The sequence below is a fragment of the Phyllobates terribilis genome, unplaced genomic scaffold (assembly GCF_046119375.1).
Source record: "Phyllobates terribilis strain yellow unplaced genomic scaffold, ASM4611937v1 Scaffold_8933__1_contigs__length_24674, whole genome shotgun sequence".
NCBI lineage: Eukaryota > Metazoa > Chordata > Amphibia > Anura > Dendrobatidae > Phyllobates > Phyllobates terribilis.
This window is the reverse complement of record NW_027371673.1, coordinates 10,001-17,544: the sequence shown is the minus strand read 5'-3', so window position 1 is coordinate 17,544 and position 7,544 is coordinate 10,001.

The following is a 7,544-nucleotide window of genomic DNA, read 5'->3' as shown; positions in this document are numbered from 1 at the left end:
GACTTCCAGAGAGGGGAGCATGTCAGTGCGCGCATCCGATTTCAGTTCCAGAGCGATTCGCGCGATGAGTCCTTGATACTTAGTCGTTTTTGCAAAATTTCTGACTTTTTTGAAAATTTCACAATTTTGTGAAAACTTCCACAAAATGAGGTTCTAGTATGTTAGAGGGCATCCCAGGAGGGCTCCAAAAGTGTGGGTAAAATATATATCCCACAGGGGGAAAATTGAAAAAAAGTTGAAAAAAAAAATTTTTGGGGACTTAGAAAATTTTTCAACTTTTGTCAGACTTCCAGACAGGGGAGCGTGTCAGTGCGCGCATCCGATTTCAGTTCCAGAGCGATTCGCGCGATGAGTCCTTGATACTTAGTCGTTTTTGGCAAAATTTCTGACTTTTTGAAAATTTCACAATTTTGTGAAAACTTCCACAAAATGAGGTTCTAGTATGTTAGAGGGCATCCCAGGAGGGCTCCAAAAGTGTGGGTAAAATATATATCCCACAGGGGGAAAATTGAAAAAAAGTTGAAAAAAAAAATTTTTGGGGACTTAGAAAATTTTTCAACTTTTGTCAGACTTCCAGACAGGGGAGCGTGTCAGTGCGCGCATCCGATTTCAGTTCCAGAGCGATTCGCGCGATGAGTCCTTGATACTTAGTCGTTTTTGCAAAATTTCTGACTTTTTGGAAAATTTCACAATTTTGTGAAAACTTCCACAAAATGAGGTTCTAGTATGTTAGAGGGCATCCCAGGAGGGCTCCAAAAGTGTGGGTAAAATATATATCCCACAGGGGGAAAATTGAAAAAAAGTTGAAAAAAAAAATTTTTGGGGACTTAGAAAATTTTTCAACTTTTGTCAGACTTCCAGACAGGGGAGCGTGTCAGTGCGCGCATCCGATTTCAGTTCCAGAGCGATTCGCGCGATGAGTCCTTGATACTTAGTCGTTTTTGCAAAATTTCTGACTTTTTGGAAAATTTCACAATTTTGTGAAAACTTCCACAAAATGAGGTTCTAGTATGTTAGAGGGCATCCCAGGAGGGCTCCAAAAGTGTGGGTAAAATATATATCCCACAGGGGGAAAATTGAAAAAAAGTTGAAAAAAAAAATTTTTGGGGACTTAGAAAATTTTTCAACTTTTGTCAGACTTCCAGACAGGGGAGCGTGTCAGTGCGCGCATCCGATTTCAGTTCCAGAGCGATTCGCGCGATGAGTCCTTGATACTTAGTCGTTTTTGGCAAAATTTCTGACTTTTGGAAAATTTCACAATTTTGTGAAAACTTCCACAAAATGAGGTTCTAGTATGTTAGAGGGCATCCCAGGAGGGCTCCAAAAGTGTGGGTAAAATATATATCCCACAGGGGGAAAATTGAAAAAAAGTTGAAAAAAAAAATTTTTGGGGACTTAGAAAATTTTTCAACTTTTGTCAGACTTCCAGACAGGGGAGCGTGTCAGTGCGCGCATCCGATTTCAGTTCCAGAGCGATTCGCGCGATGAGTCCTTGATACTTAGTCGTTTTTGCAAAATTTCTGACTTTTTGGAAAATTTCACAATTTTGTGAAAACTTCCACAAAATGAGGTTCTAGTATGTTAGAGGGCATCCCAGGAGGGCTCCAAAAGTGTGGGTAAAATATATATCCCACAGGGGGAAAATTGAAAAAAAGTTGAAAAAAAAAATTTTTGGGGACTTAGAAAATTTTCACACATGTGTCAGACTTCCAGACAGGGGAGCGTGTCAGTGCGCGCATCCGATTTCAGTTCCAGAGCGATTCGCGCGATGAGTCCTTGATACTTAGTCGTTTTTGGCAAAATTTCTGACTTTTTGAAAATTTCACAATTTTGTGAAAACTTCCACAAAATGAGGTTCTAGTATGTTAGAGGGCATCCCAGGAGGGCTCCAAAAGTGTGGGTAAAATATATATCCCACAGGGGGAAAATTGAAAAAAAGTTGAAAAAAAAAAATTTTTGGGGACTTAGAAAATTTTTCAACTTTTGTCAGACTTCCAGACAGGGGAGCGTGTCAGTGCGCGCATCCGATTTCAGTTCCAGAGCGATTCGCGCGATGAGTCCTTGATACTTAGTCGTTTTTGGCAAAATTTCTGACTTTTTGAAAATTTCACAATTTTGTGAAAACTTCCACAAAATGAGGTTCTAGTATGTTAGAGGGCATCCCAGGAGGGCTCCAAAAGTGTGGGTAAAATATATATCCCACAGGGGGAAAATTGAAAAAAAGTTGAAAAAAAAAATTTTTGGGGACTTAGAAAATTTTCACACATGTGTCAGACTTCCAGAGAGGGGAGCATGTCAGTGCGCGCATCCGATTTCAGTTCCAGAGCGATTCGCGCGATGAGTCCTTGATACTTAGTCGTTTTTGCAAAATTTCTGACTTTTTGGAAAATTTCACAATTTTGTGAAAACTTCCACAAAATGAGGTTCTAGTATGTTAGAGGGCATCCCAGGAGGGCTCCAAAAGTGTGGGTAAAATATATATCCCACAGGGGGAAAATTGAAAAAAAGTTGAAAAAAAAAATTTTTGGGGACTTAGAAAATTTTTCAACTTTTGTCAGACTTCCAGACAGGGGAGCGTGTCAGTGCGCGCATCCGATTTCAGTTCCAGAGCGATTCGCGCGATGAGTCCTTGATACTTAGTCGTTTTTGGCAAAATTTCTGACTTTTTGAAAATTTCACAATTTTGTGAAAACTTCCACAAAATGAGGTTCTAGTATGTTAGAGGGCATCCCAGGAGGGCTCCAAAAGTGTGGGTAAAATATATATCCCACAGGGGGAAAATTGAAAAAAAGTTGAAAAAAAAAATTTTTGGGGACTTAGAAAATTTTCACACATGTGTCAGACTTCCAGACAGGGGAGCGTGTCAGTGCGCGCATCCGATTTCAGTTCCAGAGCGATTCGCGCGATGAGTCCTTGATACTTAGTCGTTTTTGGCAAAATTTCTGACTTTTTGAAAATTTCACAATTTTGTGAAAACTTCCACAAAATGAGGTTCTAGTATGTTAGAGGGCATCCCAGGAGGGCTCCAAAAGTGTGGGTAAAATATATATCCCACAGGGGGAAAATTGAAAAAAAGTTGAAAAAAAAAATTTTTGGGGACTTAGAAAATTTTCACACATGTGTCAGACTTCCAGAGAGGGGAGCATGTCAGTGCGCGCATCCGATTTCAGTTCCAGAGCGATTCGCGCGATGAGTCCTTGATACTTAGTCGTTTTTGCAAAATTTCTGACTTTTTTGAAAATTTCACAATTTTGTGAAAACTTCCACAAAATGAGGTTCTAGTATGTTAGAGGGCATCCCAGGAGGGCTCCAAAAGTGTGGGTAAAATATATATCCCACAGGGGGAAAATTGAAAAAAAGTTGAAAAAAAAAATTTTTGGGGACTTAGAAAATTTTTCAACTTTTGTCAGACTTCCAGACAGGGGAGCGTGTCAGTGCGCGCATCCGATTTCAGTTCCAGAGCGATTCGCGCGATGAGTCCTTGATACTTAGTCGTTTTTGGCAAAATTTCTGACTTTTTGAAAATTTCACAATTTTGTGAAAACTTCCACAAAATGAGGTTCTAGTATGTTAGAGGGCATCCCAGGAGGGCTCCAAAAGTGTGGGTAAAATATATATCCCACAGGGGGAAAATTGAAAAAAAGTTGAAAAAAAAAATTTTTGGGGACTTAGAAAATTTTCACACATGTGTCAGACTTCCAGACAGGGGAGCGTGTCAGTGCGCGCATCCGATTTCAGTTCCAGAGCGATTCGCGCGATGAGTCCTTGATACTTAGTCGTTTTTGGCAAAATTTCTGACTTTTTGAAAATTTCACAATTTTGTGAAAACTTCCACAAAATGAGGTTCTAGTATGTTAGAGGGCATCCCAGGAGGGCTCCAAAAGTGTGGGTAAAATATATATCCCACAGGGGGAAAATTGAAAAAAAGTTGAAAAAAAAAATTTTTGGGGACTTAGAAAATTTTCACACATGTGTCAGACTTCCAGAGAGGGGAGCATGTCAGTGCGCGCATCCGATTTCAGTTCCAGAGCGATTCGCGCGATGAGTCCTTGATACTTAGTCGTTTTTGCAAAATTTCTGACTTTTTGGAAAATTTCACAATTTTGTGAAAACTTCCACAAAATGAGGTTCTAGTATGTTAGAGGGCATCCCAGGAGGGCTCCAAAAGTGTGGGTAAAATATATATCCCACAGGGGGAAAATTGAAAAAAAGTTGAAAAAAAAAATTTTTGGGGACTTAGAAAATTTTTCAACTTTTGTCAGACTTCCAGACAGGGGAGCGTGTCAGTGCGCGCATCCGATTTCAGTTCCAGAGCGATTCGCGCGATGAGTCCTTGATACTTAGTCGTTTTTGCAAAATTTCTGACTTTTTGGAAAATTTCACAATTTTGTGAAAACTTCCACAAAATGAGGTTCTAGTATGTTAGAGGGCATCCCAGGAGGGCTCCAAAAGTGTGGGTAAAATATATATCCCACAGGGGGAAAATTGAAAAAAAGTTGAAAAAAAAAATTTTTGGGGACTTAGAAAATTTTCACACATGTGTCAGACTTCCAGACAGGGGAGCGTGTCAGTGCGCGCATCCGATTTCAGTTCCAGAGCGATTCGCGCGATGAGTCCTTGATACTTAGTCGTTTTTGGCAAAATTTCTGACTTTTTGAAAATTTCACAATTTTGTGAAAACTTCCACAAAATGAGGTTCTAGTATGTTAGAGGGCATCCCAGGAGGGCTCCAAAAGTGTGGGTAAAATATATATCCCACAGGGGGAAAATTGAAAAAAAGTTGAAAAAAAAAATTTTTGGGGACTTAGAAAATTTTCACACATGTGTCAGACTTCCAGACAGGGGAGCGTGTCAGTGCGCGCATCCGATTTCAGTTCCAGAGCGATTCGCGCGATGAGTCCTTGATACTTAGTCGTTTTTGGCAAAATTTCTGACTTTTTGAAAATTTCACAATTTTGTGAAAACTTCCACAAAATGAGGTTCTAGTATGTTAGAGGGCATCCCAGGAGGGCTCCAAAAGTGTGGGTAAAATATATATCCCACAGGGGGAAAATTGAAAAAAAGTTGAAAAAAAAAATTTTTGGGGACTTAGAAAATTTTCACACATGTGTCAGACTTCCAGAGAGGGGAGCATGTCAGTGCGCGCATCCGATTTCAGTTCCAGAGCGATTCGCGCGATGAGTCCTTGATACTTAGTCGTTTTTGCAAAATTTCTGACTTTTTTGAAAATTTCACAATTTTGTGAAAACTTCCACAAAATGAGGTTCTAGTATGTTAGAGGGCATCCCAGGAGGGCTCCAAAAGTGTGGGTAAAATATATATCCCACAGGGGGAAAATTGAAAAAAAGTTGAAAAAAAAAATTTTTGGGGACTTAGAAAATTTTTCAACTTTTGTCAGACTTCCAGACAGGGGAGCGTGTCAGTGCGCGCATCCGATTTCAGTTCCAGAGCGATTCGCGCGATGAGTCCTTGATACTTAGTCGTTTTTGGCAAAATTTCTGACTTTTTGAAAATTTCACAATTTTGTGAAAACTTCCACAAAATGAGGTTCTAGTATGTTAGAGGGCATCCCAGGAGGGCTCCAAAAGTGTGGGTAAAATATATATCCCACAGGGGGAAAATTGAAAAAAAGTTGAAAAAAAAAATTTTTGGGGACTTAGAAAATTTTTCAACTTTTGTCAGACTTCCAGACAGGGGAGCGTGTCAGTGCGCGCATCCGATTTCAGTTCCAGAGCGATTCGCGCGATGAGTCCTTGATACTTAGTCGTTTTTGCAAAATTTCTGACTTTTTTGAAAATTTCACAATTTTGTGAAAACTTCCACAAAATGAGGTTCTAGTATGTTAGAGGGCATCCCAGGAGGGCTCCAAAAGTGTGGGTAAAATATATATCCCACAGGGGGAAAATTGAAAAAAAGTTGAAAAAAAAAATTTTTGGGGACTTAGAAAATTTTTCAACTTGTGTCAGACTTCCAGAGAGGGGAGCATGTCAGTGCGCGCATCCGATTTCAGTTCCAGAGCGATTCGCGCGATGAGTCCTTGATACTTAGTCGTTTTCAGAAGTCACAATTTTGACTTCCAGGACCCGCAAAACGTTTGTAAATTGAGCCCGCTCCCCAGTTCCAAGCGTTTTGAGGTGTCCCCGGTTGCAGTAATGCAGCCTGCCCACTAGATGTCGCAAAAGAGACAAAAAGTGAAAAAGAACCAGAATGAGGAAATTCCAGGGAGCCGAATCCGCCTGACAGTTCCAGGCGATCGGGCACTTTTTTGCATGCGTCCCTAAAGTGGGTATAGGGTGACACTCCATGCAAAGACCCAGTTTTGCACACCACCGGCAGAATATATGAGAGAGAGGTACCTCTCAGCCCCGACACATTTCGACTCATTTAAGCTGGTTTTCACCTCCGTAGGCCTGGGTATGCGTTTTGGCTATGAGTCCCTGTTCGGCTGGAGGTCTGCACCTTGGCTGAACCCAGGCTTCCGCAGCTGCGTGGGGGGACTTTTGCCGGTCGCCTATCCCAAGTCAGAGAGGTGTTCCTGGGTTGAAGTGAGCCTGGCCAGACCCCCCCGCGGGCCCTGGTTCTCCACATGGGGGCGCCGTCAAGGCTAAAATCTGGATTTTTAGGCCGAGGAGAGGCTCCATGAGGGCGGATGCTTTTGTGGCTTCGACCCCAGTGCTGTTCCACATCCAGTACCCCCCCGCAAGGGCGCCTGTACCCGAGTCGCGCTTCCAGGACTCGTGGGCACGTATCTCCCGACGACAGGGGTTTGCAGCCTCCGTACTTGGGCAAGTCCCTACATGCACCCCTGCTCTTCCTCCGATCGATCTGGCGCAGCGCTCCCGGGTGGGGAGGTGGCGCCGCTCGCTCGGCCCGGGCTTTGGAGCCCGCGCTGGCTTAAGGTGAGCGGTCCCCTTCCTCCTCTACCCCCGGGCTTCCGACACCTATCTTTGGGCGCGCATGCCGGCCTCGCCTCCCGTCTGCGGAGGTGGCCGAGCCGTGGGGAGTTTGACCCGAACCGAGCGAAGGCAGTGGTCCGACGACCCGTACGGGCGAACGGCGGGGCGCCCACCCAGCCAGGCGTGGGGGCCCGTCGTCCGAATCGCTCCCTGTGCGGGGAAGCACAGCGATCTTCTCCGAGGGCGGCCCTTTTCTTCCAGATGCGTACCCGGCCAGCGGAGGCTCGCGCTGCCCCTCGTGTCCGAAAGGGCGGCCTCCGCGGCGGTGGCGACAGCGGCGGCGGTGGGTGGCCTCTCCGCGCCACTGCCGAGCTTCGCGATTTCCAGTCTTTTCCCGAGCCCCTACGTCAGTGGGGAGGATGACAGAGGTGTGGAGGCAGGCGAAGGGGGTTCTCACCGTGCGGTGTGCCCCAGCCCGACCGTTGCCTTCCCCCTCGACCCTCGTCCTCCCAGGCGGCTCGGCCAGGGAGCAGGAGAGAGAGTGAGAGAGGGAGAGCGGAAACCCCAGAGCCAAGGGGTTAGATGGAGAACGGGAGAAGGAACGAGGGCCAAGAGGTAGGGAGTACGGTGAAAGGCCGACCTGGGATC